At 32.5% G+C, this 7,480-nt stretch overlaps 1 long non-coding RNA gene across 1 annotated transcript; it reads right to left on the bottom strand.

Annotated features, from left to right (window-relative positions):
* Positions 1-3,431: 3,431 nt before the first annotated feature.
* Positions 3,432-6,884, bottom strand: LOC136222141 (uncharacterized). Its single transcript, XR_010685516.1, has 3 exons — positions 6,734-6,884; positions 5,877-5,975; positions 3,432-3,857 (listed from the first exon to the last, which is right to left on the bottom strand). It is a non-coding gene; the product is annotated as an uncharacterized lncRNA (long non-coding RNA).
* Positions 6,885-7,480: the final 596 nt, after the last annotated feature.

A 7,480-nucleotide genomic window follows, 5' to 3' on the forward strand; every position in this document is an offset into this window, starting at 1 on the left:
CATAATGCAATAAATTATGATAGAAAAAGCTAATTAAGGAAAAGAATTAAAATTCTAAACAGGCTAAGAAAGAAAGGCTAACATCAAACGCAGCAGGGCTTCTCTGGTTTCATTGTTAATATCACAAATGATTCTTTCTATTTGTAATGATTCTTCTTATCTTGGATGATAACTGTTGAGCTTTTTTAGTTTGATTCAAAGTTTGTTTTTTGACCAAGTCTAGTTTGCTGGGTGCTTAATTTTTTAGTGGGATAAATAGTGGGGATTTTCATTTGTTCCTTAAAAATCTAATTTCTTTGTTGCATTATAAGCCTATAAAATGCATAAATCTGTATCTTTCATTTTGTGCAGAACATTGACCAATTGAATAAAATTCTTAGCACAATTTTCTTATTTTCTTCTGTATTCTTCTCAAAAATCCCAACAATTGGTATCAGAGCCTTAGTGATCTTCAAGGGATCTGTGAGTATTTTTTCTTTTTGAAAGAAAACCGAACCATGGCTTCCAACCACCAATCAAGTCTTTCTCCTCCAATTTTTAATGGCGAAAATTACCAAATTTGGGCTGTCAAAATGAAAGCTCATCTGAGAGGATTCGGTTTATGTCAGTGGGTTGAATCTGAGAGGAAAATACCACCATTGGAAACAATCCAACACTAAATCAATCTCATGAAGATGAATTAACAAAGGCTCCAAGAGCTTTATTGATATTCATGCTGCTGTTTCAGAATCAATTTTCACAAGAATCATGATTTGTGAAACAGGAAAAGAGGCTTGGGATAAGTTAAAAGAACTTTACCAAGGCAATGAAAGAACAAGGAGGATGCAGGTCTTGAATCTCAAAAGGGATTTCGAGACTCTAAGTATGAAAGAAAAATAGTCGATTCATTAGTATTATGACAAATTGATGGCGGCCAAGAAGCAATTTGCGGGGAGAAGTGCTCCGATTAGAAGACAATGATGGGAAGTACATCATATGTAAAAAAAAAACTTTGAATCACGAGGGAATGTTGAGATTTTTTAGTTTTGATTCAAAGTTTGTTTTTTGACCAAGTCTAGTTTACTGGGTCTTTAATTTTTTTTAGTGGGATAAATAGTGGGGATTTTTATTGTTCCTTAAAAATCTGATTTCTTTGTTGCATTATAAGCCAATAAAAGACATAAATCTGTATCTTTCATTTTTGTGTGCAGAACATTGACAAATTGAATAAAATTGTTAGCACCATTTTCAAATTGGGTCAGAATAAAAGGCCCCAATACACCCCATATGAAAGGGGTGTATTTGAAATCATAATCAGCTACCTTTTGGAGTTCCCAAATAGACCTCCAATCAATGGCTCCTCAGGGGATGATTTATCTTCCCCGTCTCCTTACTCACCCTCCCTATCTCACTTCCACGGTATAGATATGCCACCATTTATCTAGTTCATTTATTAAATACTTAATCATGTTTGTGATATATTGTAAACCTATGCATTTTGTAACTGTTGTGATACATATATGATCTACTACCGCAACCCCACATTGAGGCGTCATTTCCTAGGCAAGAAGAAGTTGCTGAGCAATACCTCACCAACAACAGGAAAGATTATGAGGGGCTCGCATGGAGATGGACTGAGAAGTATGCAACGTGGATATGAGGGGCTCCAAATGCGGTTCTCCTTCAAATGAATTTGGTAATTAGGTTTATGTTGCTGTCACCACAAGGGATTTTCTTTGTGCTGAATGCATCATAAACTATCACCATGCTGAATGCTTTTTTTTTACGTTAACAAGCCAAGTGTAAAGGAACATCGTAAGAATATGGCCAATCTCAATGAACATTTTCATGCATGCATATAATCAGTTCTAGCTTTCATGCATGGTTAAGGTATTCAACCAATGAACATTCATCGCAATGCACATACATAACCCTTTACAATATACTTTCCACTTGGATTGTACTCGTTGAAAAGTGAGCACGGTGATGAAGTTTGGGATGCTCTAACCACAAGTTCATAACTTATACTGATAACATCGAAAACTCATCACCATTCTGAATGGTTTCAATCAGATAACAAACCAAACAATTTGTATTCTTTCATATTTAAACAAAAAAACAAGGAAAAATTCAGATTAATACCAAGTATATCAATAGCTTAATAACATAAGTGAATTTCATATTAGGATACAACCCCTAAATTAATAAAGAAAATAAATAAGCTGACATAATATGAAATTAACAGCGTATATGTATATGTGTTAGAGAAGTCAAGCTTCAATAGAGATGATATGTTCTGATTAATTTGGTGTTATTCGTTCCTAGAAGGTCCACGAAAATTGAGGTTGACGGCATTAGAGGAGACAAAGATTTCAGGACCAGGAAACCATATCTCAGAGAGACTATCAGATGATTTGATACCTAGCCCTATCGCAGAGATTGAGACCGAACAGTAGAATTCAATGACCGAATGGGGAAGAAGGAATGTGCAAAGCTCCATTTCTCAAACGTGATTAGATTGAATCTACTATAGACAAGACTGAATTGGCGGTACAGTAGAGCTATGTTGCATGGAAACATAAATGGATACGGAAAGTGAAACGGAAACCATACTAGGAAACCTAATTTCAGAAAAACATAGGAAACAGGAAAGTGGGGGAAACGTGTAAATATTAAAATATAGGAGTATATTTATAAATATTAAAAATATAATAATACATTAAAAAAAACAAGATTGAAAAACAAGAAGAAGAAAGTCCAAGCTCAATTGAGATTCAATAGACAAAGATTATAGAAGAAAGAAATGTGGGTAAGATTCAAGCGTACTCTAGTTCATCTTTTTATTTTTCTTAATTGAGTTGCAAACAGAGAGCGGGAACGTTGAGTTTTACAATTTTATTAATTTATGTGACATTAAAAAATGAATATTTTTATAGGATTAAGATATTCTCGATTAATAAATCCAAAAAGATTTAGAATTTGTTTCTCATTTATATGAGAGTATGAGTTGAGTTCATGTTTGGTTGGAAAGTGTATAGAGAGAACCTGGAATCTGAAGTGGTTGTGTTAGGTACTTTCACTCTTGTTTGGAACTTAAGTTCTTATGTTGAATTCATTTTAGAGAGATAATAATTAATAAAGATGAGAGAGAAAGAAGAAGAAAAATAAAAAATTAAAGAGAGATTAATTAGATAATAAGGGAGATTAATTTATAAAATAAATAAATATAGTGACAAAAGTAACTCTTTTCCCTTTGACTTTTGATATTTTTTTTTAAACACGGTTAGTCAATTTGGGCTATGTTTGCTAATGGAATGAATCTCAATGTACCGGTTTTCCAACTTTTAAACCAGAGTCTATGTTTAGAAATAACCCAAACCACAAAAAGATTTTACACCAAAAAACATCCATAAATAGTTACAAATTTCTTCTCTTCCTTATCATCCGTTCCCCCGAAAGATGCCAAGGACGGTTAGCCTGCTAATCCTCATTAAGATCAATCCTATTAGTTAGAAGTTAAAGAATCATGGACCAGTGTCCATAGTTGGTGTATCCGGGATGACTTGATCCGTCAACATTGGACCTAAATCTGATTGATCAGCCGGTAACTGAGTATCATTTGCCATCATAGGGGCAGAATCATCCTCCATTGCTTGCTGGTCGGAATTCTTTCGGTTTATCACACGTGTAGCGAGATTCTTTCGTTCTGTTGCCGACTAGTTGGTTGGTTCTGTTGCATTTATCTGGGCCACATTAGTTTCAGCACTTACATATTCGGACAGGAGATCTGTGAACTCGTTGAGTAGTCGCTGAACTTTTCGATTTGATGCTATTGCAGGAAGAATATCTTCTCCTAATAGTTTGTGCTTTTGCATTCCCTGAAAAAGTTATTCATCCCGTTAATCAGAAGCTTAATGTGATATTCTCATCTGCATATAGGCTTAGGATTCTAATGTGTTGTGTACATGTAAGCAAAATATGTTATTCCTTAATAACTATAACACTAAATTTATACCTTATCCTGTAATTACCAATTTCTCTGTTGTAATTACCAATTTCTACATTCAAATTAAATATATTTCTCTATTCACAACTCATATACATAATATAATCAAAATGGCAAAGAATTCAGCTTGGCAGCAACTCAACAATAGGGAATCCTTGTCCCTGAAATATATGAACAGACATTGCTTTCACTTCTCAGAAATATCTTTGAGTTTGGTTTGCGTGTTAACTTTTTCTCATTTGATATTATGTAGCTTGCAGAAAATTAGGCTCAAGAGTGCCACTCGTTACTAGCACAACCAGTGGGATCATTGGTGTTGATGTCACTAATGAACATCAAGAAGGCTAGTAATTTTATTACATATTTAATTCTGATATATTGATGAAAATGAAACTAAATTAAGTATATCACGAAGAGAAACACCTGGACTCAAGTGATGATGATGACAAGGACAATAATGATTCTGATTCCGCCCCAGATAGTCTACTTGATCGACAGATTGTTTTGGTGATTGGATTTGTACCTGGACTCAAGGTTGATCCTATCCCACTGCTTCAAACAAGGCAGTAATTATTTTGTTGTTCCATAAGGAATTCTATGTGTCTTAAGGCATCCTCTAAATGGGAAATTTCCTAATTATATGCAATTAGGGGTGGGAATTCTACGTATCTCAGTCCAAACATATCGGTTAACCATATATACAATTAAATTATCATTTCAGTTAATGGTTTTTAACATGTTCTCAACAGTTAACCAAATCTCAATGGTATATAACTACAAAAAGGATTTTCAAGTACTAAGAGCAATTATTTCTACTATGAGGTACCTCAAATCTGAACCATGCATTTCCAGAATTCATCTACTTTCATCAAATGGATTAATAAATAAGCATAAAATATTATTATTTATCAAAAAATTTGCAATCACATCTCTGATCTTCTCTTCCTCTTCGCAAGCAGCTTCCTTTGAGCTTTAACTCTAACAAATGCACATCCATTTCATTGCTTTCTTATGACAACAATTGAACTCCTTCTTTGCTGAATTTAAACTATCCCATCCAATATATGGAGTTAATATCCATGGAAGCAGGGGCAAACAAGATTCGCCCATTATGTATTGGGGAATTGAATTTCCATCATTAAGATTCTAAAGTTTTCCATCTAGTAATTCCTTTGATTTTTCAATTAGACTATAGAGCTTTGTTTTGAATCAAGGTAGATTTTAGGGGTTTAGCATTCTTTGACCTCTAAACATTTCAAAAAGAAATTTCAACGTTAAACAATTTACTGTATAAGACTAAATCATTGCCAATGCAAACAAAACTAGTCTATGTTTTGTTGTATAAGACTATATTTTGCTTAAACCAAATTGTGGTGAAAATTTGTCCAAATTAAAGTAATAATGATCTGAAATTAGTAATTTAAATCTCAACTTACTTGCAGTCTCTTAGCAATATGTTTTCTTATTTACTAGAGCTCATTATTTACCCTTTCCTTTTTTTAGTTGTATGTTTATTAGTCTCTCAATAATGGTGTCTTAATCACCTATTGAGGTTATAAATTATCGTACTTAAGAAATGAAGAAAAAAGGAAAAAAATATTGTTATTTTTCTATTCTTTTTCCATCTATCAAACTAGTGTTCTTGTGTTTCAATTTTTTTTTCCTTTTTAATCTATTTTAAACTCTATTATTTGATACAATTGTAATCAAACATTCCATTATTATGATCAGCCATAATTTCCATTATTAGGAATAGATAATAAAATGATAGAGCCAACATAAAAATGAAACTCCATACCAACTAAAATATATTTTTGTCATATATATATATATATACAGCACACTCACGTAATTAGCAACTAGATAAGTATAAAGTTTAGACTCAACTTACTTGGAGTCTCTTATCATCCTCCCGGATGATTTTCGCCGACGACATTCTGCAATCACCTCTTGACATGAAATTTCTTGTTGTTTTTTAGTATTGTTTATCCTACAAAAAAAAATTAACATAGTTAAAATCATAGTTTTTTCCTTTTTCTTTTCCTTTGTCAAACAAAATTTGATATTATTTTATAGACAAAGATGAATTTAGCAACAGGAATCTGGAAGCTTTTTTGTATTTTATTGAATGTAATTGGCGCACAACTTATGCTCCTTCACCGTTCTAAATGACATCAAAGATGAAGTCTCTCTATTTAGATGGATATAACTACTCTACCTTCCATTTAACTAAACATGGAAAAGTTCAGATAGATGTACGCAATGAGAAAATAATTGAGCCCTCAGATACATGTGGAAGGGTTTTGGAAATTGTGTTGCATCTCAAATTCATGATTAAGAAAACCTTATAAGCCAAAGAAAACTCAAACCATAAAATATTTACAATGTATACTCAGTATGAAAAAATAATGACTTTTAATTTTCCCCAAGCAATGAACTCAACTAGGCATAAAAATAAAAGAAAAAAGGATTATAGAAAAAAGGCACAACTTCAATCCTTGGAATATTTTTTATCAAATTTACATGTTTTCCCATTAGAATTTCCCCAATTAAATTTGCATGGAGACTCACCTTCTGAGCTTATTGAATGATTCACAGAAACTGTTGTATGTCATTTGTGGAATTATCTATTCAGGTTTCACCAAAACATAGACAAAGTTGACCTATTCGTTAAGTCTAACACTAAATTTCAAGTAAAAGAAAGCAATTTTCAGTGAATTAAAGAAAAAGAAGAGAAAGCAAGCTTACATTGTCCAATTAAGCTTAACAGCTTCACCACGCTTGCATTTCTTCTGGTCCGCCTTATTCCCAATCTGATATCTAGACAAGGTTACAGAATTTTAGGTATTGGTAGATGTTGGCTGCTATGAGAATAAGAATGATTTAGGGTTTGATAGTGTTAATTTAGCCCACACATAGGAGCTTTGAGAAGGCAAAAGCAGACAGAAAGGAGTGGAAGACATTTGATGAGAATTGGTTTCATTTATACAAAGTTCTGAAAAGTGGTTTTATATAAAGGGGCACACAGTTCTTCTATACTGGATAACGAGTACACAGCAAATATTGTAAGCTAGTGGCAAGTTACAATACGGTATCTATTTTTTCTACACTTTTTAATACTGTAAGCAATGGCAAATTACAATAGTAAAAAATTACAAAATTGGGTCAAATAGGAGACCATTTTCATATTTAATCCATTTGACCCAAAATACTCTCAATATGTAAGTCGCACAAACATAATCTAGATATGTAGTAGGTTGAGTAAATGAGTTAAATATGGAAATGAGTCTCTCATTTGACCCAATTTTATAATTTTCCCATTACAATATGGTAGATGTTGGCTGCTATGAGAATAAGTTAATTTAGCACACACATGATAACTTTGAGATGACAAAAACAGTTTTTTTCTTGTCCGCCTACATAGCAAATATCATAAGAAAATTACAAATTATAATATTCTACCTATTTTTTCTACACTATTTAATATTTAAAACT

Source organism: Euphorbia lathyris, chromosome 3, assembly GCF_963576675.1.
Source record: "Euphorbia lathyris chromosome 3, ddEupLath1.1, whole genome shotgun sequence".
Lineage (NCBI taxonomy): Eukaryota > Viridiplantae > Streptophyta > Magnoliopsida > Malpighiales > Euphorbiaceae > Euphorbia > Euphorbia lathyris.